The sequence below is a fragment of the Eleutherodactylus coqui genome, chromosome 7 (genome assembly GCF_035609145.1).
Source record: "Eleutherodactylus coqui strain aEleCoq1 chromosome 7, aEleCoq1.hap1, whole genome shotgun sequence".
Taxonomy (NCBI): domain Eukaryota; kingdom Metazoa; phylum Chordata; class Amphibia; order Anura; family Eleutherodactylidae; genus Eleutherodactylus; species Eleutherodactylus coqui.
Window position 1 is genome coordinate 201300142 of NC_089843.1, and position 22868 is coordinate 201323009.

Consider the following 22868-nt stretch of genomic DNA (forward strand, 5'->3'; position numbering starts at 1 on the left):
GGGGCGGGCTCCGGGATTGTTGTTTCTCTTTACGATTGTGGTTTAAACGTGTTACTCACATGTCCCTGTCTGTAACCACCTAGTAAATAGGGGTGAGCTCCGGGCATCTATCCATATCGCCCAGGTGTGATACAGTTTATCATAGCCTGACGGCTCATCTTGAAGCCTCATTCTCTCCCTACGCTCTATTTCGTGGATCAATGTTATTTTTAGTGGAGTGCATTTTTTATGCAGCACACAAGGGGGAGACAGCGGCCTACCAAAATCGAGTTGGCTGCTGCTGTGGCTTTCTTTTTTTAAAAAAAAAAGGTAGGTTCCGTTCTTCCATGGTGAGGAATAGGCAGGGAGGTTCCGTTTTTGCCAGCTGGGGAATGCTTATAGGCAAGGCCTTATCCCTGGTGGTGCATGTAACGTTAGACCACGTTTCAGCATTCAGTCAGTCAGTGGCTGACAAACGAGCTCCATGCAAGTTTACATTAAACAGACACATTTCTTTCTTTACTGTATTGACTGCGGTCTGTAATCGAGCGGTTGAACTGTTTCTGTGTCCATGCATTGAATAAAGCAATACATCCTTGTAAAGTAGACGTCCGTTCGTTGGAGTTCTTTGCTCCCCGAGTGTTGCTCCATCTCTAAACGTTGGCCTGGATCTTCATGGACGAATACTGCCCATCCCACGTGGAGCGTGTATCTCAGCCCGCGTGGAGTGCTGCAGTCCAATGAGGTATTCCGTGCTACATAGCAAGCCTTGGGCCTGTGTGATTGGGGGTCCGCTGCTGTCTGTCCACTCTGAAGCGCGCATCCGGGGCCGGCCGCTTTTCGACTACCAGCGACTGCAGGTCACACACACAGGCTGGTTGGAATGGCCTAGCATTATCCTGATCCGGAGGTGTAACTTGAAGCTGCGGGGCCCCAGTACAAAGTCTGGAACTGGGCCCCCAAACTATAAAGCTTCATTGATAGCATTGGTTTACAATGTGGGGAAGAGAGACTTTATGGGCCCCCTAGGGCTCCGGGCCCCCTGCACATACACCCATGACCCGAATACGTGGAGCATACAGACGCAGGCTGCCAGGATACGCTGTGCCTGCCCGATGTTTCCAACTTGGCTATTAGCGCAGCGGTAGGTACGAACTATAGAGTGCGGCTGCCATATGAACTGGTGTGTGTGTTGTTTTGCTTCCAGTTGTACCTGTGCTGTGCACACTCTGGCAGACGCAGCTGCTCAGTGGATACAATGTTGCGAGCAGACGGGCTGAGTGTCAATCAAAGTGCTTGGGTGGTGGTGGTAGCAGCAGCCGCCGCCACAGCTGCGCTGCACCTCTTGCTCGTCGGTGTTGTTTTTCTGCTTTTGGAAACGGTTGTAGGAAAGGGGGTGCACCGGTCCTGGAGGTACTGCAATACCAGGTCAATGCGTGGAGTGGACAGAGCAAGCTCTTTTTCCAGCTCCCTGTTCTAAAAATCCATTTAATATATGGTCCCCAGATAGGGGACGTATCAGATATTAAACTGATAAGAACAGATACTACACTTGATCTTAGCCAAAAGGCCGAGAAGCGATAACCCGAAATGGGTTTCACCTGTAGCCCGGTCCGCCCAACTCCACTTCTAAGGCTTGAGGCAACACGCTCAGCCAGCACTCTGGGCGCACCCACAATGCACCCAGGCAGCGGGGAGAGCTTGTAAAACTTTACATAGCCCCGCCCCACGCCTTCTCAACCGCGCCCAGCCTCACACCCTCAGTCCTTCCTCTTGCACCGAGCTCACGCATCCTAGGCTTGCAGAGCCTGCTGCTGCAGGACTCGTCAGCTCCCTACAAACGAGGGTTAAGCCGGCGATGACACTAGAAGCAAGCACTAGTTTGTCTCTGAAGGTGCGTCGGCCGGTCGGTTGGAGGGATCTCTTCGGCCAGCCGCATTTCGAGTAGGGACGGATGGAAACTTTTTACCTAAAATAAGGGAAATTGGCTTCGGCCCCATAGGGCTTTATTGCCTTCCCCTGGGCCAGCATTAGTAGACCCTAGTAAGGAGAATATTAGAGCGGCATGGTCATCCGAAGAACTTAAAAACATACAGCAGGCCTTTTTTTCCCGCCATACATACATACATACATACATACATAACTACAGATTTTATATTTTTTTTACATATATACATTATATATATATACACACACTATATATATATATATATATATATATATATATATATATACACACACACACACTTATATACACACACACATACACACACAAACAATCTTAAATCTATCTTTAATCTATATCTACAAAATCTGTAATTTAGAAATAATCCATATCTATATTCTACATAATTAATAAAGATAGATAGATAGATAGATAGATAGATAGATAGATAGATAGATAGACTCACATACATGCATACATACATACATACATACTGTATGCAATTGAGCCAGGTGTTTGGAAGGCTGATGATGTCACTCCTTTGTGATGTCATCAATTTAGAAGCATTAATACCGGGCTTGGCAGCCATTTCAGTCAGTCTCTGCTGCAGCTGGGAGACGGGAGATGGTCTTTATTTCCACCAAGAAGCTGCAGAACTACCGGTAACTGCATCATTTTTATTTTATTCAATATAGGTTTTATTGGTTTCATGGAGGGGGGGAAACTTTTGCCTTATCTCAAAGCAATGTAAAATTAACTTTGACAATGAAACTTAATAAATCAATTTCGAGTTGAACTATATCATGTTTGTCTGTGATATTTTATAAGGTCTACAAACAGGGGAATGAGGGGAGGGTAAGGGGGGGAGTGGTAAGGGATGGTAGGTATCTATGACACGGGAGAAAGAGAAAATAAAACAAAAAGGGGGGGGGGGGGGCGGGCTCCGGGATTGTTGTTTCTCTTTACGATTGTGGTTTAAACGTGTTACTCACATGTCCCTGTCTGTAACCACCTAGTAAATAGGGGTGAGCTCCGGGCATCTATCCATATCGCCCAGGTGTGATACAATTTATCATAGCCTGACGGCTCATCTTGAAGCCTCATTCTCTCCCTACGCTCTATTTCGTGGATCAATGTTATTTTTAGTGGAGTGCATTTTTTATGCAGCACACAAGGGGGAGACAGCGGCCTACCAAAATCGAGTTGGCTGCTGCTGTGGCTTTCTTTTTTTAAAAAAAAAAGGTAGGTTCCGTTCTTCCATGGTGAGGAATAGGCAGGGAGGTTCCGTTTTTGCCAGCTGGGGAATGCTTATAGGCAAGGCCTTATCCCTGGTGGTGCATGTAACGTTAGACCACGTTTCAGCATTCAGTCAGTCAGTGGCTGACAAACGAGCTCCATGCAAGTTTACATTAAACAGACACATTTCTTTCTTTACTGTATTGACTGCGGTCTGTAATCAAGCGGTTGAACTGTTTCTGTGTCCATGCTGATAGGGGTCAATCATTATTAATCAATAACCTAACATAAGAAAGATAAGGAAACAGTGTAATAAATGTGACATTAGTTATTTGGTTATATAATGTTATGTATTATATGTAAAACATTCCGGAAGTTGCTAGTAGAATTTGGATATAGAATCATATGTAAAAAGGTATATTCAAGCGTTTATTTGAATATTGATTTTAAAATACTAAATGTATGATTAATTAGATTTTATTCAGCTATCTTACTGAATACCAACTTACCAACTTTGTGCTGACTCCCAGTAGGTGGCTGGACCAGTTTTGTCTATGTGAAAAGTAGAAACAATGTCCCCTCTTTTGATGTGCAAATTGTTGATGGATCTTTAAGATTACATTCTGATTAAGTAGGTACTCAGGCAGCCAGGAGACAACCTTTATTATCACATGTAATTGTTTTATGTATAGTTCAAACAGCTTTGTTGATACCTTTTGTTTAAAAGGCTTTTGATTTACAGCCCTATTGTAATCTGTTGGAATGAGGGTTTGGTCAGCAAAAGTAGAATGAAACTAGGTATTGGAAACGCCTTCTTTCCAACTTGCATATAAACTAGCAATGTACAACAATAAACAGAATTCATTCTGATTTACTAAGTCTGTGTATAGTGGGTCATTATGGTTCTCAACTATGAGTACTCTATATAATATTTCCTCTTAATTTGGATACAGGCAACATTCGCATTACGGTCTGCGTTCCAGACCCCCCACAGTTTATTTGGCGCCCGACAAGTGGGGCAGAAGCTAACTCCTTACCTGCAGCCGATACCTGACTACACTACCTGCCGACCAGCCGGACGAGAGGCCACGGGACCCCAGATCTACAAAACACCGGTATACGGTAAGCTCTTGACTTGCCACTCAAGCTCTGGGCTCTCCTGACTTCATTCAGTCCTCGTGTCGACAGGGGGTGAGTTGCTGTATGTTATATAGGACGCTTCTGCCTGTTATTTACGGTGTTCTTAGTGACCGTGCTAGACGGAAGAACCCTTGTGTGTATATTGCCATGTTGCCTGTAGTAATTGTTGAAATCTGTACGTTGATAGTCTGTGTCGTGTTAGCCATAATTTGCTTTTACTGAGTCTGTTATAATATCACCAGAAGTTCCCTTAGAAGAGAGGTCTGGTCTCCCCAACCCCCCCCCCCCTTAAGGAGTCCGTAAAACTATTCCATGACCAGGGGTCCTTAGTGTACTGTGTGAAATAGAAGCCTGTGTGACCTATAGAAGCCTGTGTGACCTATAGAAGCCTGTGTGACCTATAGAAGCCTGTGTGACCTATAGAAGCCTGTGTGACCTATAGAAGCCTGTGTGACCTATAGAAGCCTGTGTGACCTATAGAAGCCTGTGTGACAAATAGAAACCTGTGTGACAAATAGAAACCTGTGTGACAAATAGAAGCCTGTGTGACAAATAGAAGCCTGTGTGACAAATAGAAGCCTGTGTGACAAATAAGGTTCTGTGTGCCATAAGCTGTGTGAGAAAGGGAAGGGGGAGACGATTGCAGACAAGTGTATAAAATATAGAAAGATAGGACTTAGAAAGCAGGAACCTTTAACTATGAGTTCTGGTAACAGTACGGAAAAAAAAAAAGCATATGAAAGATATCAGAGACGCCGGTTTAGATAAAGGAACAGACAATATGGGAAACGTACAGGGCAAGCAGTATGCCTATATGGAAATCAGCCAGAGAAATAGTAAAAGACAAAGAAGGCACGTTAGCTGTGGGAAGAAGAATGTAGTAAGGTGTTTAGAATTTTGGGAGTCTTAGACCAGCACGTTTGGGGAAAAGATTCAGAGATAGTCAAAAGGTTGTATAAAAATATGTTAGACAGATGGATTAAGGCAAGTATAGATACGGCAGTAAGGGGTTATCAGAGAAAGGGAATCCTCTTATAGTTTGTGTCCCTCTGGGACATAAAGTAAGTTCATGCAAAATCTGTGGACAATTATGTGACAAATAACCACTATTGTTTGTCTTGTAAGTCTTGTTGTTATGTAAACTAATCTTTGTTGTACGTCTTAGTGTTCTTGTAATGTCTAATTTCTAAGTGTAAGAAAGTTATACCCCACTCACATCTGTGGGGGTTCAAAAGAACAATGCACGGTAATAATAGTTGCTATCTGGAGTGGTGAATATCAGTATGTGGGTAGAAATGGGCATAAGTTGTATTGTGTTTGTCATTGGGTAGCCTATTCTGAGCGAATCGTGTAAAAACCGCGGTACTAAGAGTTTTTCTTATCTATACATAATTCGCTCATTATTGGAAGTCTGGTGTACAGTAAATACAATCCCAATTTCTACTTCACATATTATCAGTCCGTATAGGAATGGAAAAAAAAAAACCCTTAGTGAGTGTGAATTTGCAGTTTAGAAGATGTTTACAGGCAGTGGAACCAGTTATACAGCTATTTGTCTGGAGAAGTTTCTGTGTTCTATAGAAGATAAGATACATTTCAAAGGGTGGGGAGTACTGGGCTTTAGAAGACCTACTTGTCTTTGCAAAGAAATGTGAATTAAGAATTGGTTATATTTGGCTACACAGGAAGTATGTTGTATTATATATATACTGTTCAATAGCTAAAAATGAAATGAGAAAAGAATTCAAAGCACAGGTATATAATGTTCTCTCATTGTGGGGTCAGTTCCCTCTTCAACCTTCACCCCCTCCTTCATCTCAATTCCAACCGTCTCCTCCCCCCCACCCTATGCCAAGTCATCCACTCCAAGGTCAAACATTGGACTGGAGGGATGGACCTGCTGGCATTGTGGACAACAGAACCCGGATTGGAGAGAGAGCTGCCCTGCTTGCGGAGCTCCTCGGTGCAAACCGGTTATGCCTATGCTCACTAGATCCTAGGCTAGTGAGTGGAAGCATGAGGACAAGAAAGAGATGCAGGGAGCGGAGGGTGATATAGAAGCAGATGTAAAACAGGGAAGGCAGTGGGAACTATAATCTAAAATTATGTGAAAGACTATTGTGGCACAGATTGGGATAAAAATAAACATAAGAGAAGTAGTAGAGACGAGGGAAATAAGAAGGGTTGGGAAGTACCGACACTTTTAGACAAGTGAGGAAGTACTGACACTTAAAAAGTAGTAACTGACATGCAAATGTTTTTGTCTTTATGTGTGTGTATTAATGAAGGGCCCATATGAGAGTTAGATTGTGTTATATGGTGTATACTGTCCGGTGGCTAGAAACTAAATGAGGCAAGAAAGACCAAACACTGAGCCAGATCACAGGGGGTGGAGCTAGGTGATGTAAGGAGATGGGAGGGAAGAACAATAGGAAGAGGTCTTCCACCCTCAACACAGACCAGCCTAGGAGAGAAGTATACGTCTTGTAATTACTAATAATTAATGCTGTTTAAAGTCTGAATGTTTTAGTTGCTTATTAATATCTTAGCTATTGTTTCATAGAGATAAAATTCAGTGTCATAGAAAGGAAGAAAGACGCTGATGAAATAAGAAACTTGTAATGAATTATGTGAATTATACGGTCTTAAAAATAGAGAACATAGGGATTTTAAGATATATATATATATATTTTTGCTTTTTGTGTAAATGTCAGTTCTGTGATTGGTTGGACGTCTATATCACTGCTAAATGCTGTTAGTACTGCACTGTCTCTGAGAGAATGTTCTGTAGGAGAGACATGCAAACGACCAGCATCGAAGGGGTGGAGCTAGATAATGTAAAAGTAGGTAATGTTTCATCCTTCTTTTGTCTACAAAGGAGGGGGTGAGGAGCTTGGGCAGTTAGGAAGTTTTTTTTTTCTTCTTAAATTTGATGAGACATTGCAGGCAGGATCAGATTAATACATGTTTGTGGATTATTCTGCCTTGTTGTAATTCATGTCTGTTATTTGTACTAATATCTTACAAGCCTTATCTGCATCCATCAAATTTTCACCGGATGGATCGGTACGGGTTGAGACCTCAAGTGACAGTTCAGAGGAGGTTTGTAAACTAACTGCTCTCTTGGTAGATCCGGCTCATGCATTTGTCTTGATAGCTACTGCAGAAACTCAGCTTTCCGCAGGTCCTGACAAATAGTAAGCCACCTCCAAGACAAACTCCAATTCCTGAGTCATTGCTTAGCCCAAGGAACTGGATATCTGACATAGGTGATCCAGGTATTGCAGGTCAGCAATTTCAAAATTTTTAAATTTAATTTTTTTTTTTGCAACAAGGTTCTGATCTATTTTTAATAGAATACCAGCTTGATTGTCTAGCAGTAATTGGTGCAAGGGGTTTCAGGAGTGCCGATTCAGCTGGCAGAAACTGAACCACTAGAGGTAATGTTTAAAGGGTCACGATGCCTCATGCGCTTCCTTGTGCTGGAAAGTCCTGAAAGCATATTGGGAACCGACGTGATGGGATCCTTGGGATCTTGTATCGAACTTCACTCGTCCGGTGAGGCTCGTATACACCCCAGGTCTGAAAGTCACCCGACCTTTGGTCGGATGGCAGCAGACCTAGCGACACCTCTCCCTGTCTTCACTTTTACGCACGCAGAGAAACAAGTTCTTAGTGTCGTTCCTTTGAGCCTTTGGGCTACCAGTCAGACGGACCTCGACAGACTGTCTGTATTTGTTTGTATTTAATTTCAGAGGAAAGCAGTACTGTTGGATAGTGCTGCCACAAGGGGCACAGTATAGCCCAATACCAGTTCACCAGATTCATGAAACTGGTATTAGACGCCTGGCCAATTCGCGAGGGCACCGCCCTCTTGTAATATGTTGATGATTTGTTTTTAATTTACTTTTATGTACTGCTGACACAAATAGTTACCTCAATGCATCACTAAGCCTTTTGTGTTTCCTCCATCAGAGTAGAATGGCTGCAAAGCCAGCAAAGAGAAACTTCTTAGATTACACCATGGTGATCTACACCCCACATGACATACATGGTATCCTGACACAGGTAAGCCGTAGACATCTGTCTCTTGCTAGACGGATCAAAAATGGAACTTGCAGTACACTCTTCATCCAATGTCTCATTTCAACGTTGCACCACTTTGAATCCGGCCACCTTATTGCCATTAGGTGACACTGATTCAAATGGGGGAGTAAGTACAGAGGACCAGCTTTTTGCAAATTCTCTGACTGATGAAGAGGAGGCCTTTTGATGCAGAACACCAGCATGATTGTGACAGCTGGGTTCGCACATGTCACTGACAAACCTCTCCTAAACCCCCACCTTGAAATGTTTGTGGATGGATCTAGATACCTGAATGACAAAGGAAGGTTTGTAACAGGTTTTGAAGTAGTCACACTGAATGAGATGCTTGTACAAAAGCCACTGCCGCCACACATGTCAGCGCAGGAACTGAGGCCTGTATGATTGCGAAAGGTACCACTGCTAACATCTACACTGATTCCAGGTACGCCTTTGGTACTGCACACGATTATGGACCCATTTGGCGGTCCAGGAGCTTTCTCACGGCACAAGGCAAGCCCATTAAGCTATCATGTTGCCAGGACAGGTGGCCATAATAAAGGTTAAAGCACACACGCAGGGGCAGTCACCAGAGAACAAGGGGATAGGGCAGCCAAGGCTGCAGCTCTCCTGGACAGGACGCAAGACCCCTTGTGCTGTAAGTTGGATCTTGGTCCCACCACTCTTGTTGATTTGGGATTTGGCGTCCTACGGGACGTAGATGATGTACCAGCGGCTGCCTACACCCACCTCGCCGTCCTAGCTCACGGGAAAGTGCATGCCTCTCGGAATGCCATGGTTTCTGTTATGGACAAGGTATGGTATGCTCCAGGGTTCGACAGGTTGGCAAAGGCATATGTGAAGGTATGTGAAGTGCACACCCAGACCACTGTATCCTATTCAGAGATTACAAATCGATTACATCCAGCTTCCCAAATCAGGCAGGTACGAGTACGTCCTTGTGTGCGTGGACCTGTTCAAAGCCACCGCACAATGTACAGTGACTAAACTTGTGTCAGAACTTGTATGTAGATTTGGGGTACTAGAGACAATTGAGAGTGACAGAGGTACACAATTTACAGGTTAAGTGATGCGAAAGGTGATGTCAGCCCTTGGGGTGGAACAAGCGTTTTACACTCCATACCACCCGCAGAGTTTAACAGAGTTGAAAGAACTAAAATGATATGCTTAAGTTAAAAGAAGTGTTTGGCTCTATGCCAAGATTAGGCCTGTACCATCCACAGGCCCTACAGCAGGGGTGTGATAAGGTTATTGAATATGTACAAGAACTATGTCGTAAACTGAAAATAACACCCGATCTAGTGTTTTCCCCAATTCCAGACCCTGACAACCTAGAGGGGACTCATTTCTTGCCACCTGGAGATTGGGTGGTCACAAAAAGACACGTAGTAAAGGCCTTGGACCCAAGGTTTGACGACCATACCAAGTTCTGTTGTCAACGCCTACTTCTGTAAAAGTGGATACATGCCTCCCACTGCAAGAAAGTTCCCGAGCCAGAGGAAAAGTGATGGGTGGGATCCCGGCGTTGTTTGGGTGGGGGAGGTAATGGACATTTTGATTTTGACTTTTGCATTTGTCTTATTGGACTATCTTCTTATTGGGAAACACCACTACGAACAATCCACATGGAGAAGCGATGGACTGGATGGGCAAATATTTCCCACACGTGTATGCCCAACCTCAGGAGTGGAGAGGACATTTTGCGGACTTGTCTATTATCTGTCCCCACTCCTGTAGAGACTCTTCGAGACATACCCAAAAATACACCCCTTTAAGTGTCTAATATGACAATGACGATATTGATGTTGATAAATCTAAGATTACTGTATTGTAAACTTGATTGACTTGCAATATTTGATATTATGTCTTCATATCTTGATGGACATAGAGTGCACCATTCCTACCTGGGAACCCGACACCTATGGGTGACAGAACCAGGAGATAATGGTGGCTCTGATGTCCAAATGGGGGAATGATAGGGGTCAATCATTATTAATCAATAACCTAACATAAGAAAGATAAGGAAACAGTGTAATAAATGTGACATTAGTTATTTGGTTATATAATGTTATGTATTATATGTAAAACATTCCGGAAGTTGCTAGTAGAATTTGGATATAGAATCATATGTAAAAAGGTATATTCAAGCGTTTATTTGAATATTGATTTTAAAATACTAAATGTATGATTAATTAGATTTTATTCAGCTATCTTACTGAATACCAACTTACCAACTTTGTGCTGACTCCCAGTAGGTGGCTGGACCAGTTTTGTCTATGTGAAAAGTAGAAACAATGTCCCCTCTTTTGATGTGCAAATTGTTGATGGATCTTTAAGATTACATTCTGATTAAGTAGGTACTCAGGCAGCCAGGAGACAACCTTTATTATCACATGTAATTGTTTTATGTATAGTTCAAACAGCTTTGTTGATACCTTTTGTTTAAAAGGCTTTTGATTTACAGCCCTATTGTAATCTGTTGGAATGAGGGTTTGGTCAGCAAAAGTAGAATGAAACTAGGTATTGGAAACGCCTTCTTTCCAACTTGCATATAAACTAGCAATGTACAACAATAAACAGAATTCATTCTGATTTACTAAGTCTGTGTATAGTGGGTCATTATGGTTCTCAACTATGAGTACTCTATATAATATTTCCTCTTAATTTGGATACAGGCAACATTCGCATTACGGTCTGCGTTCCAGACCCCCCACAGTTTATTTGGCGCCCGACAAGTGGGGCAGAAGCTAACTCCTTACCTGCAGCCGATACCTGACTACACTACCTGCCGACCAGCCGGACGAGAGGCCACGGGACCCCAGATCTACAAAACACCGGTATACGGTAAGCTCTTGACTTGCCACTCAAGCTCTGGGCTCTCCTGACTTCATTCAGTCCTCGTGTCGACAGGGGGTGAGTTGCTGTATGTTATATAGGACGCTTCTGCCTGTTATTTACGGTGTTCTTAGTGACCGTGCTAGACGGAAGAACCCTTGTGTGTATATTGCCATGTTGCCTGTAGTAATTGTTGAAATCTGTACGTTGATAGTCTGTGTCGTGTTAGCCATAATTTGCTTTTACTGAGTCTGTTATAATATCACCAGAAGTTCCCTTAGAAGAGAGGTCTGGTCTCCCCAACCCCCCCCCCCTTAAGGAGTCCGTAAAACTATTCCATGACCAGGGGTCCTTAGTGTACTGTGTGAAATAGAAGCCTGTGTGACCTATAGAAGCCTGTGTGACCTATAGAAGCCTGTGTGACCTATAGAAGCCTGTGTGACCTATAGAAGCCTGTGTGACCTATAGAAGCCTGTGTGACCTATAGAAGCCTGTGTGACCTATAGAAGCCTGTGTGACAAATAGAAACCTGTGTGACAAATAGAAACCTGTGTGACAAATAGAAGCCTGTGTGACAAATAGAAGCCTGTGTGACAAATAGAAGCCTGTGTGACAAATAAGGTTCTGTGTGCCATAAGCTGTGTGAGAAAGGGAAGGGGGAGACGATTGCAGACAAGTGTATAAAATATAGAAAGATAGGACTTAGAAAGCAGGAACCTTTAACTATGAGTTCTGGTAACAGTACGGAAAAAAAAAAAGCATATGAAAGATATCAGAGACGCCGGTTTAGATAAAGGAACAGACAATATGGGAAACGTACAGGGCAAGCAGTATGCCTATATGGAAATCAGCCAGAGAAATAGTAAAAGACAAAGAAGGCACGTTAGCTGTGGGAAGAAGAATGTAGTAAGGTGTTTAGAATTTTGGGAGTCTTAGACCAGCACGTTTGGGGAAAAGATTCAGAGATAGTCAAAAGGTTGTATAAAAATATGTTAGACAGATGGATTAAGGCAAGTATAGATACGGCAGTAAGGGGTTATCAGAGAAAGGGAATCCTCTTATAGTTTGTGTCCCTCTGGGACATAAAGTAAGTTCATGCAAAATCTGTGGACAATTATGTGACAAATAACCACTATTGTTTGTCTTGTAAGTCTTGTTGTTATGTAAACTAATCTTTGTTGTACGTCTTAGTGTTCTTGTAATGTCTAATTTCTAAGTGTAAGAAAGTTATACCCCACTCACATCTGTGGGGGTTCAAAAGAACAATGCACGGTAATAATAGTTGCTATCTGGAGTGGTGAATATCAGTATGTGGGTAGAAATGGGCATAAGTTGTATTGTGTTTGTCATTGGGTAGCCTATTCTGAGCGAATCGTGTAAAAACCGCGGTACTAAGAGTTTTTCTTATCTATACATAATTCGCTCATTATTGGAAGTCTGGTGTACAGTAAATACAATCCCAATTTCTACTTCACATATTATCAGTCCGTATAGGAATGGAAAAAAAAAAACCCTTAGTGAGTGTGAATTTGCAGTTTAGAAGATGTTTACAGGCAGTGGAACCAGTTATACAGCTATTTGTCTGGAGAAGTTTCTGTGTTCTATAGAAGATAAGATACATTTCAAAGGGTGGGGAGTACTGGGCTTTAGAAGACCTACTTGTCTTTGCAAAGAAATGTGAATTAAGAATTGGTTATATTTGGCTACACAGGAAGTATGTTGTATTATATGTTGTATTATATATATACTATATATATACTATATATATTATATATATACTGTTCAATAATGGGATCCCGGCGTTGTTTGGGTGGGGGAGGTAATGGACATTTTGATTTTGACTTTTGCATTTGTCTTATTGGACTATCTTCTTATTGGGAAACACCACTACGAACAATCCACATGGAGAAGCGATGGACTGGATGGGCAAATATTTCCCACACGTGTATGCCCAACCTCAGGAGTGGAGAGGACATTTTGCGGACTTGTCTATTATCTGTCCCCACTCCTGTAGAGACTCTTCGAGACATACCCAAAAATACACCCCTTTAAGTGTCTAATATGACAATGACGATATTGATGTTGATAAATCTAAGATTACTGTATTGTAAACTTGATTGACTTGCAATATTTGATATTATGTCTTCATATCTTGATGGACATAGAGTGCACCATTCCTACCTGGGAACCCGACACCTATGGGTGACAGAACCAGGAGATAATGGTGGCTCTGATGTCCAAATGGGGGAATGATAGGGGTCAATCATTATTAATCAATAACCTAACATAAGAAAGATAAGGAAACAGTGTAATAAATGTGACATTAGTTATTTGGTTATATAATGTTATGTATTATATGTAAAACATTCCGGAAGTTGCTAGTAGAATTTGGATATAGAATCATATGTAAAAAGGTATATTCAAGCGTTTATTTGAATATTGATTTTAAAATACTAAATGTATGATTAATTAGATTTTATTCAGCTATCTTACTGAATACCAACTTACCAACTTTGTGCTGACTCCCAGTAGGTGGCTGGACCAGTTTTGTCTATGTGAAAAGTAGAAACAATGTCCCCTCTTTTGATGTGCAAATTGTTGATGGATCTTTAAGATTACATTCTGATTAAGTAGGTACTCAGGCAGCCAGGAGACAACCTTTATTATCACATGTAATTGTTTTATGTATAGTTCAAACAGCTTTGTTGATACCTTTTGTTTAAAAGGCTTTTGATTTACAGCCCTATTGTAATCTGTTGGAATGAGGGTTTGGTCAGCAAAAGTAGAATGAAACTAGGTATTGGAAACGCCTTCTTTCCAACTTGCATATAAACTAGCAATGTACAACAATAAACAGAATTCATTCTGATTTACTAAGTCTGTGTATAGTGGGTCATTATGGTTCTCAACTATGAGTACTCTATATAATATTTCCTCTTAATTTGGATACAGGCAACATTCGCATTACGGTCTGCGTTCCAGACCCCCCACAATGCATTGAATAAAGCAATACATCCTTGTAAAGTAGACGTCCGTTCGTTGGAGTTCTTTGCTCCCCGAGTGTTGCTCCATCTCTAAACGTTGGCCTGGATCTTCATGGACGAATACTGCCCATCCCACGTGGAGCGTGTATCTCAGCCCGCGTGGAGTGCTGCAGTCCAATGAGGTATTCCGTGCTACATAGCAAGCCTTGGGCCTGTGTGATTGGGGGTCCGCTGCTGTCTGTCCACTCTGAAGCGCGCATCCGGGGCCGGCCGCTTTTCGACTACCAGCGACTGCAGGTCACACACACAGGCTGGTTGGAATGGCCTAGCATTATCCTGATCCGGAGGTGTAACTTGAAGCTGCGGGGCCCCAGTACAAAGTCTGGAACTGGGCCCCCAAACTATAAAGCTTCATTGATAGCATTGGTTTACAATGTGGGGAAGAGAGACTTTATGGGCCCCCTAGGGCTCCGGGCCCCCTGCACATACACCCATGACCCGAATACGTGGAGCATACAGACGCAGGCTGCCAGGATACGCTGTGCCTGCCCGATGTTTCCAACTTGGCTATTAGCGCAGCGGTAGGTACGAACTATAGAGTGCGGCTGCCATATGAACTGGTGTGTGTGTTGTTTTGCTTCCAGTTGTACCTGTGCTGTGCACACTCTGGCAGACGCAGCTGCTCAGTGGATACAATGTTGCGAGCAGACGGGCTGAGTGTCAATCAAAGTGCTTGGGTGGTGGTGGTAGCAGCAGCCGCCGCCACAGCTGCGCTGCACCTCTTGCTCGTCGGTGTTGTTTTTCTGCTTTTGGAAACGGTTGTAGGAAAGGGGGTGCACCGGTCCTGGAGGTACTGCAATACCAGGTCAATGCGTGGAGTGGACAGAGCAAGCTCTTTTTCCAGCTCCCTGTTCTAAAAATCCATTTAATATATGGTCCCCAGATAGGGGACGTATCAGATATTAAACTGATAAGAACAGATACTACACTTGATCTTAGCCAAAAGGCCGAGAAGCGATAACCCGAAATGGGTTTCACCTGTAGCCCGGTCCGCCCAACTCCACTTCTAAGGCTTGAGGCAACACGCTCAGCCAGCACTCTGGGCGCACCCACAATGCACCCAGGCAGCGGGGAGAGCTTGTAAAACTTTACATAGCCCCGCCCCACGCCTTCTCAACCGCGCCCAGCCTCACACCCTCAGTCCTTCCTCTTGCACCGAGCTCACGCATCCTAGGCTTGCAGAGCCTGCTGCTGCAGGACTCGTCAGCTCCCTACAAACGAGGGTTAAGCCGGCGATGACACTAGAAGCAAGCACTAGTTTGTCTCTGAAGGTGCGTCGGCCGGTCGGTTGGAGGGATCTCTTCGGCCAGCCGCATTTCGAGTAGGGACGGATGGAAACTTTTTACCTAAAATAAGGGAAATTGGCTTCGGCCCCATAGGGCTTTATTGCCTTCCCCTGGGCCAGCATTAGTAGACCCTAGTAAGGAGAATATTAGAGCGGCATGGTCATCCGAAGAACTTAAAAACATACAGCAGGCCTTTTTTTCCCGCCATACATACATACATACATACATACATACATACATAACTACAGATTTTATATTTTTTTTACATATATACATTATATATATATACACACACCATATATATATATATATATATATATATATATATACATATACACACACACACACTTATATACACACACACATACACACACAAACAATCTTAAATCTATCTTTAATCTATATCTACAAAATCTGTAATTTAGAAATAATCCATATCTATATTCTACATAATTAATAAAGATAGATAGATAGATAGATAGATAGATAGATAGATAGATAGATAGATAGATAGATAGACTCACATACATGCATACATACATACATACATACTGTATGCAATTGAGCCAGGTGTTTGGAAGGCTGATGATGTCACTCCTTTGTGATGTCATCAATTTAGAAGCATTAATACCGGGCTTGGCAGCCATTTCAGTCAGTCTCTGCTGCAGCTGGGAGACGGGAGATGGTCTTTATTTCCACCAAGAAGCTGCAGAACTACCGGTAACTGCATCATTTTTATTTTATTCAATATAGGTTTTATTGGTTTCATGGAGGGGGGGAAACTTTTGCCTTATCTCAAAGCAATGTAAAATTAACTTTGACAATGAAACTTAATAAATCAATTTCGAGTTGAACTATATCATGTTTGTCTGTGATATTTTATAAGGTCTACAAACAGGGGAATGAGGGGAGGGTAAGGGGGGGGAGTGGTAAGGGATGGTAGGTATCTATGACACGGGAGAAAGAGAAAATAAAACAAAAAGGGGGGGGGGGCGGGCTCCGGGATTGTTGTTTCTCTTTACGATTGTGGTTTAAACGTGTTACTCACATGTCCCTGTCTGTAACCACCTAGTAAATAGGGGGTGAGCTCCGGGCATCTATCCATATCGCCCAGGTGTGATACAATTTATCATAGCCTGACGGCTCATCTTGAAGCCTCATTCTCTCCCTACGCTCTATTTCGTGGATCAATGTTATTTTTAGTGGAGTGCATTTTTTATGCAGCACACAAGGGGGAGACAGCGGCCTACCAAAATCGAGTTGGCTGCTGCTGTGGCTTTCTTTTTTTAAAAAAAAAAGGTAGGTTCCGTTCTTCCATGGTGAGGAATAGGCAGGGAGGTTCCGTTTTTGCCAGCTGGGGAATGCTTATAGGCAAGGCCTTATCCCTGGTGGTGCATGTAACGTTAGACCACGTTTCAGCATTCAGTCAGTCAGTGGCTGACAAACGAGCTCCATGCAAGTTTACATTAAACAGACACATTTCTTTCTTTACTGTATTGACTGCGGTCTGTAATCGAGCGGTTGAACTGTTTCTGTGTCCATGCATTGAATAAAGCAATACATCCTTGTAAAGTAGACGTCCGTTCGTTGGAGTTCTTTGCTCCCCGAGTGTTGCTCCATCTCTAAACGTTGGCCTGGATCTTCATGGACGAATACTGCCCATCCCACGTGGAGCGTGTATCTCAGCCCGCGTGGAGTGCTGCAGTCCAATGAGGTATTCCGTGCTACATAGCAAGCCTTGGGCCTGTGTGATTGGGGGTCCGCTGCTGTCTGTCCACTCTGAAGCGCGCATCCGGGGCCGGCCGCTTTTCGACTACCAGCGACTGCAGGTCACACACACAGGCTGGTTGGAATGGCCTAGCATTATCCTGATCCGGAGGTGTAACTTGAAGCTGCGGGGCCCCAGTACAAAGTCTGGAACTGGGCCCCCAAACTATAAAGCTTCATTGATAGCATTGGTTTACAATGTGGGGAAGAGAGACTTTATGGGCCCCCTAGGGCTCCGGGCCCCCTGCACATACACCCATGACCCGAATACGTGGAGCATACAGACGCAGGCTGCCAGGATACGCTGTGCCTGCCCGATGTTTCCAACTTGGCTATTAGCGCAGCGGTAGGTACGAACTATAGAGTGCGGCTGCCATATGAACTGGTGTGTGTGTTGTTTTGCTTCCAGTTGTACCTGTGCTGTGCACACTCTGGCAGACGCAGCTGCTCAGTGGATACAATGTTGCGAGCAGACGGGCTGAGTGTCAATCAAAGTGCTTGGGTGGTGGTGGTAGCAGCAGCCGCCGCCACAGCTGCGCTGCACCTCTTGCTCGTCGGTGTTGTTTTTCTGCTTTTGGAAACGGTTGTAGGAAAGGGGGTGCACCAGTCCTGGAGGTACTGCAATACCAGGTCAATGCGTGGAGTGGACAGAGCAAGCTCTTTTTCCAGCTCCCTGTTCTAAAAATCCATTTAATATATGGTCCCCAGATAGGGGACGTATCAGATATTAAACTGATAAGAACAGATACTACACTTGATCTTAGCCAAAAGGCCGAGAAGCGATAACCCGAAATGGGTTTCACCTGTAGCCCGGTCCGCCCAACTCCACTTCTAAGGCTTGAGGCAACACGCTCAGCCAGCACTCTGGGCGCACCCACAATGCACCCAGGCAGCGGGGAGAGCTTGTAAAACTTTACATAGCCCCGCCCCACGCCTTCTCAACCGCGCCCAGCCTCACACCCTCAGTCCTTCCTCTTGCACCGAGCTCACGCATCCTAGGCTTGCAGAGCCTGCTGCTGCAGGACTCGTCAGCTCCCTACAAACGAGGGTTAAGCCGGCGATGACACTAGAAGCAAGCACTAGTTTGTCTCTGAAGGTGCGTCGGCCGGTCGGTTGGAGGGATCTCTTCGGCCAGCCGCATTTCGAGTAGGGACGGATGGAAACTTTTTACCTAAAATAAGGGAAATTGGCTTCGGCCCCATAGGGCTTTATTGCCTTCCCCTGGGCCAGCATTAGTAGACCCTAGTAAGGAGAATATTAGAGCGGCATGGTCATCCGAAGAACTTAAAAACATACAGCAGGCCTTTTTTTCCCGCCATACATACATACATACATACATAACTACAGATTTTATATTTTTTTTACATATATACATTATATATATATACACACACTATATATATATATATATATATATATATATATATACACACACACACTTATATACACACACACATACACACACAAACAATCTTAAATCTATCTTTAATCTATATCTACAAAATCTGTAATTTAGAAATAATCCATATCTATATTCTACATAATTAATAAAGATAGATAGATAGATAGATAGATAGATAGATAGATAGATAGATAGATAGATAGATAGATAGACTCACATACATGCATACATACATACATACATACTGTATGCAATTGAGCCAGGTGTTTGGAAGGCTGATGATGTCACTCCTTTGTGATGTCATCAATTTAGAAGCATTAATACCGGGCTTGGCAGCCATTTCAGTCAGTCTCTGCTGCAGCTGGGAGACGGGAGATGGTCTTTATTTCCACCAAGAAGCTGCAGAACTACCGGTAACTGCATCATTTTTATTTTATTCAATATAGGTTTTATTGGTTTCATGGAGGGGGGGAAACTTTTGCCTTATCTCAAAGCAATGTAAAATTAACTTTGACAATGAAACTTAATAAATCAATTTCGAGTTGAACTATATCATGTTTGTCTGTGATATTTTATAAGGTCTACAAACAGGGGAATGAGGGGAGGGTAAGGGGGGGAGTGGTAAGGGATGGTAGGTATCTATGACACGGGAGAAAGAGAAAATAAAACAAAAGGGGGGGGGGGGGCGGGCTCCGGGATTGTTGTTTCTCTTTACGATTGTGGTTTAAACGTGTTACTCACATGTCCCTGTCTGTAACCACCTAGTAAATAGGGGTGAGCTCCGGGCATCTATCCATATCGCCCAGGTGTGATACAATTTATCATAGCCTGACGGCTCATCTTGAAGCCTCATTCTCTCCCTACGCTCTATTTCGTGGATCAATGTTATTTTTAGTGGAGTGCATTTTTTATGCAGCACACAAGGGGGAGACAGCGGCCTACCAAAATCGAGTTGGCTGCTGCTGTGGCTTTCTTTTTTTAAAAAAAAAAGGTAGGTTCCGTTCTTCCATGGTGAGGAATAGGCAGGGAGGTTCCGTTTTTGCCAGCTGGGGAATGCTTATAGGCAAGGCCTTATCCCTGGTGGTGCATGTAACGTTAGACCACGTTTCAGCATTCAGTCAGTCAGTGGCTGACAAACGAGCTCCATGCAAGTTTACATTAAACAGACACATTTCTTTCTTTACTGTATTGACTGCGGTCTGTAATCGAGCGGTTGAACTGTTTCTGTGTCCATGCATTGAATAAAGCAATACATCCTTGTAAAGTAGACGTCCGTTCGTTGGAGTTCTTTGCTCCCCGAGTGTTGCTCCATCTCTAAACGTTGGCCTGGATCTTCATGGACGAATACTGCCCATCCCACGTGGAGCGTGTATCTCAGCCCGCGTGGAGTGCTGCAGTCCAATGAGGTATTCCGTGCTACATAGCAAGCCTTGGGCCTGTGTGATTGGGGGTCCGCTGCTGTCTGTCCACTCTGAAGCGCGCATCCGGGGCCGGCCGCTTTTCGACTACCAGCGACTGCAGGTCACACACACAGGCTGGTTGGAATGGCCTAGCATTATCCTGATCCGGAGGTGTAACTTGAAGCTGCGGGGCCCCAGTACAAAGTCTGGAACTGGGCCCCCAAACTATAAAGCTTCATTGATAGCATTGGTTTACAATGTGGGGAAGAGAGACTTTATGGGCCCCCTAGGGCTCCGGGCCCCCTGCACATACACCCATGACCCGAATACGTGGAGCATACAGACGCAGGCTGCCAGGATACGCTGTGCCTGCCCGATGTTTCCAACTTGGCTATTAGCGCAGCGGTAGGTACGAACTATAGAGTGCGGCTGCCATATGAACTGGTGTGTGTGTTGTTTTGCTTCCAGTTGTACCTGTGCTGTGCACACTCTGGCAGACGCAGCTGCTCAGTGGATACAATGTTGCGAGCAGACGGGCTGAGTGTCAATCAAAGTGCTTGGGTGGTGGTGGTAGCAGCAGCCGCCGCCACAGCTGCGCTGCACCTCTTGCTCGTCGGTGTTGTTTTTCTGCTTTTGGAAACGGTTGTAGGAAAGGGGGTGCACCGGTCCTGGAGGTACTGCAATACCAGGTCAATGCGTGGAGTGGACAGAGCAAGCTCTTTTTCCAGCTCCCTGTTCTAAAAATCCATTTAATATATGGTCCCCAGATAGGGGACGTATCAGATACTAAACTGATAAGAACAGATTTTTTTTTTTTTTTTTTTTTTTTTTTATAACCAAAGGTTTTTATTTATTCACAACATAATAAATCCATCACATTATACAACATAAATACATTACAAATCATGACAAATCAACTAATTGTATCCATTTTTTAACCTTCCATATTCCTTCCGCATCGACTCCATCCTTTCTTTTGTCCCATAAATAAATAAAGTATAATTTCCCCAACACCATTCGCACGCTGTCCCTCTCACTTACATCCTTCCTCTTGAACACATACACATTCCTTACATCCCACAACACTTCCTTCACGCACGCCATAAACAGCCACAACAGTCTCTCTCTCACACTGCCTCTCGCACCCAAGCCAAACATAACTAACTCAAAGGACATGAAATTAATTCCTGTTATTTCTTTGCATAACAGACCAAGTCTCCGCAGCACATTTTGTGCATGGCTGCAGTTCCAAAATAAATGAACCACATTCTCACATCCACCGCACCCCTCTCTCGGACATCTCTCACTCCTCACCAAACCTCTCACACGCTGAAACTCTCGCACCGGTAACACGCCATGCAGACTCTGCCATACAATCTCACTCTGCCTATTACTCATCCCATCCATCCGCACTTTCTTCCACACTCTCTCCACATTCACTCTGCTAACAGAATTAATATCAGACATCTCGTCCTTACTCTCAATCATTCGTTTAACCATTCGCTTATTCTTAAGTACATTCACTTCACAGTCATCCAACTCAAACTTCGCCACAAAACATGCTGTCCATTCATACCACTTAGGGATTTGGAAAGCAACTGGTTTCCTCAAGTCGTATTCGCACCATTTCATACGTACAAACCATCTCCCTGCTAGATACCTCATCATGCACGCCCCTTTGGTGGTTTTTTGCAACATGCTTAGTAGGAAAACTACGCTGTTGCATCCAAAGTATGTCTCTAAATTGGGAAAGCCCATCCCTCCTCTCTCCCAACTCTTGTACACTGCCTCCCTCCTCAGACGTTCCATTTTGGACCCCCAGAAGAACAGAAACATGACCCTGTTCAGCCTCCTCTGACCCATGTATCCCGGAGGGAAAACTAATGCCACGTATAAGAAAATGGGCAAAATTACGCTCTTTAATATTACGATTTTGCCTATCATAGTCAGGTTGCGTAATTTCCAAAAATTTAACCGGTTCTCCACCTTCTGTCTTGCCTCCTCCCAGCTCTCTTCCCCCTGTAAATTGTTATTAAACCTAATGCCTAGAATTTTAATTGGCCCGGACACAATATTTAAACCTATATCTGCATCCCCTCCAGTCTCACCAAACACCTTGCACTCACTTTTATCCCAGTTGACACGGAACGCAGACGCACCACAAAACACAGACACCAACAGCTTCACTCTCCTCACTGCACTCTCAGACTCACACATCACACACACATCATCCATATACGCACACACCTTTAACTCTCTGCCGTCACTACCTGGGATGTGGATCCCCCTCACCATCTTCTCCTGTCTTATTAGACATAGTAACGGCTCCATGGCGCAGATGAAAACCACGGCCGACAGCGGACACCCCTGACGCACACCAGACATCACATTCACTCTCCTTCCAACCTTCCCGTTCACTAACATACTACTATAAATCCTTTCATACAGACTCCTCACTCGCTCTACAAACATACCCGGGAACCCCATGCACACCAACACTCGGAACAAGAATCCATGCGACAACCTATCATACGCTTTTTCAAAATCCAAGCTCACCACATACACACTCTTCTTTCGCTCCTTACAATCTCCCAGACAATCCCGCACCAGACACAGACTCTCATGCACTCTCCTACCAGGCACCGCACAGTACTGGTCCTCGCTCACCACACTCTCCACTACCGCACGCATCCGATTTGCAATGATTTTAGCATAAATTTTATAGTCAGC

The 22868-nt window shown here is 43.9% G+C and overlaps 4 non-coding genes across 4 annotated transcripts; all 4 read right to left on the bottom strand.

The window, feature by feature from the left end:
* Positions 1-1370: 1370 nt before the first annotated feature.
* On the bottom strand, positions 1371-1561 carry LOC136574196 (U2 spliceosomal RNA). The gene has a single exon (XR_010786287.1). It is a non-coding gene; the product is annotated as a U2 spliceosomal RNA (small nuclear RNA).
* A 13490-nt stretch (positions 1562-15051) lies between these two features.
* Positions 15052-15242, bottom strand: LOC136573700 (U2 spliceosomal RNA). Its single transcript, XR_010785922.1, has one exon. It is a non-coding gene; the product is annotated as a U2 spliceosomal RNA (small nuclear RNA).
* Positions 15243-17929: 2687 nt separating this feature from the next.
* LOC136573829 (U2 spliceosomal RNA) lies at positions 17930-18120 on the bottom strand. Its single transcript, XR_010786047.1, has one exon. It is a non-coding gene; the product is annotated as a U2 spliceosomal RNA (small nuclear RNA).
* Positions 18121-20790: 2670 nt separating this feature from the next.
* Positions 20791-20984, bottom strand: LOC136574145 (U2 spliceosomal RNA). The gene has a single exon (XR_010786261.1). It is a non-coding gene; the product is annotated as a U2 spliceosomal RNA (small nuclear RNA).
* Positions 20985-22868: the final 1884 nt, after the last annotated feature.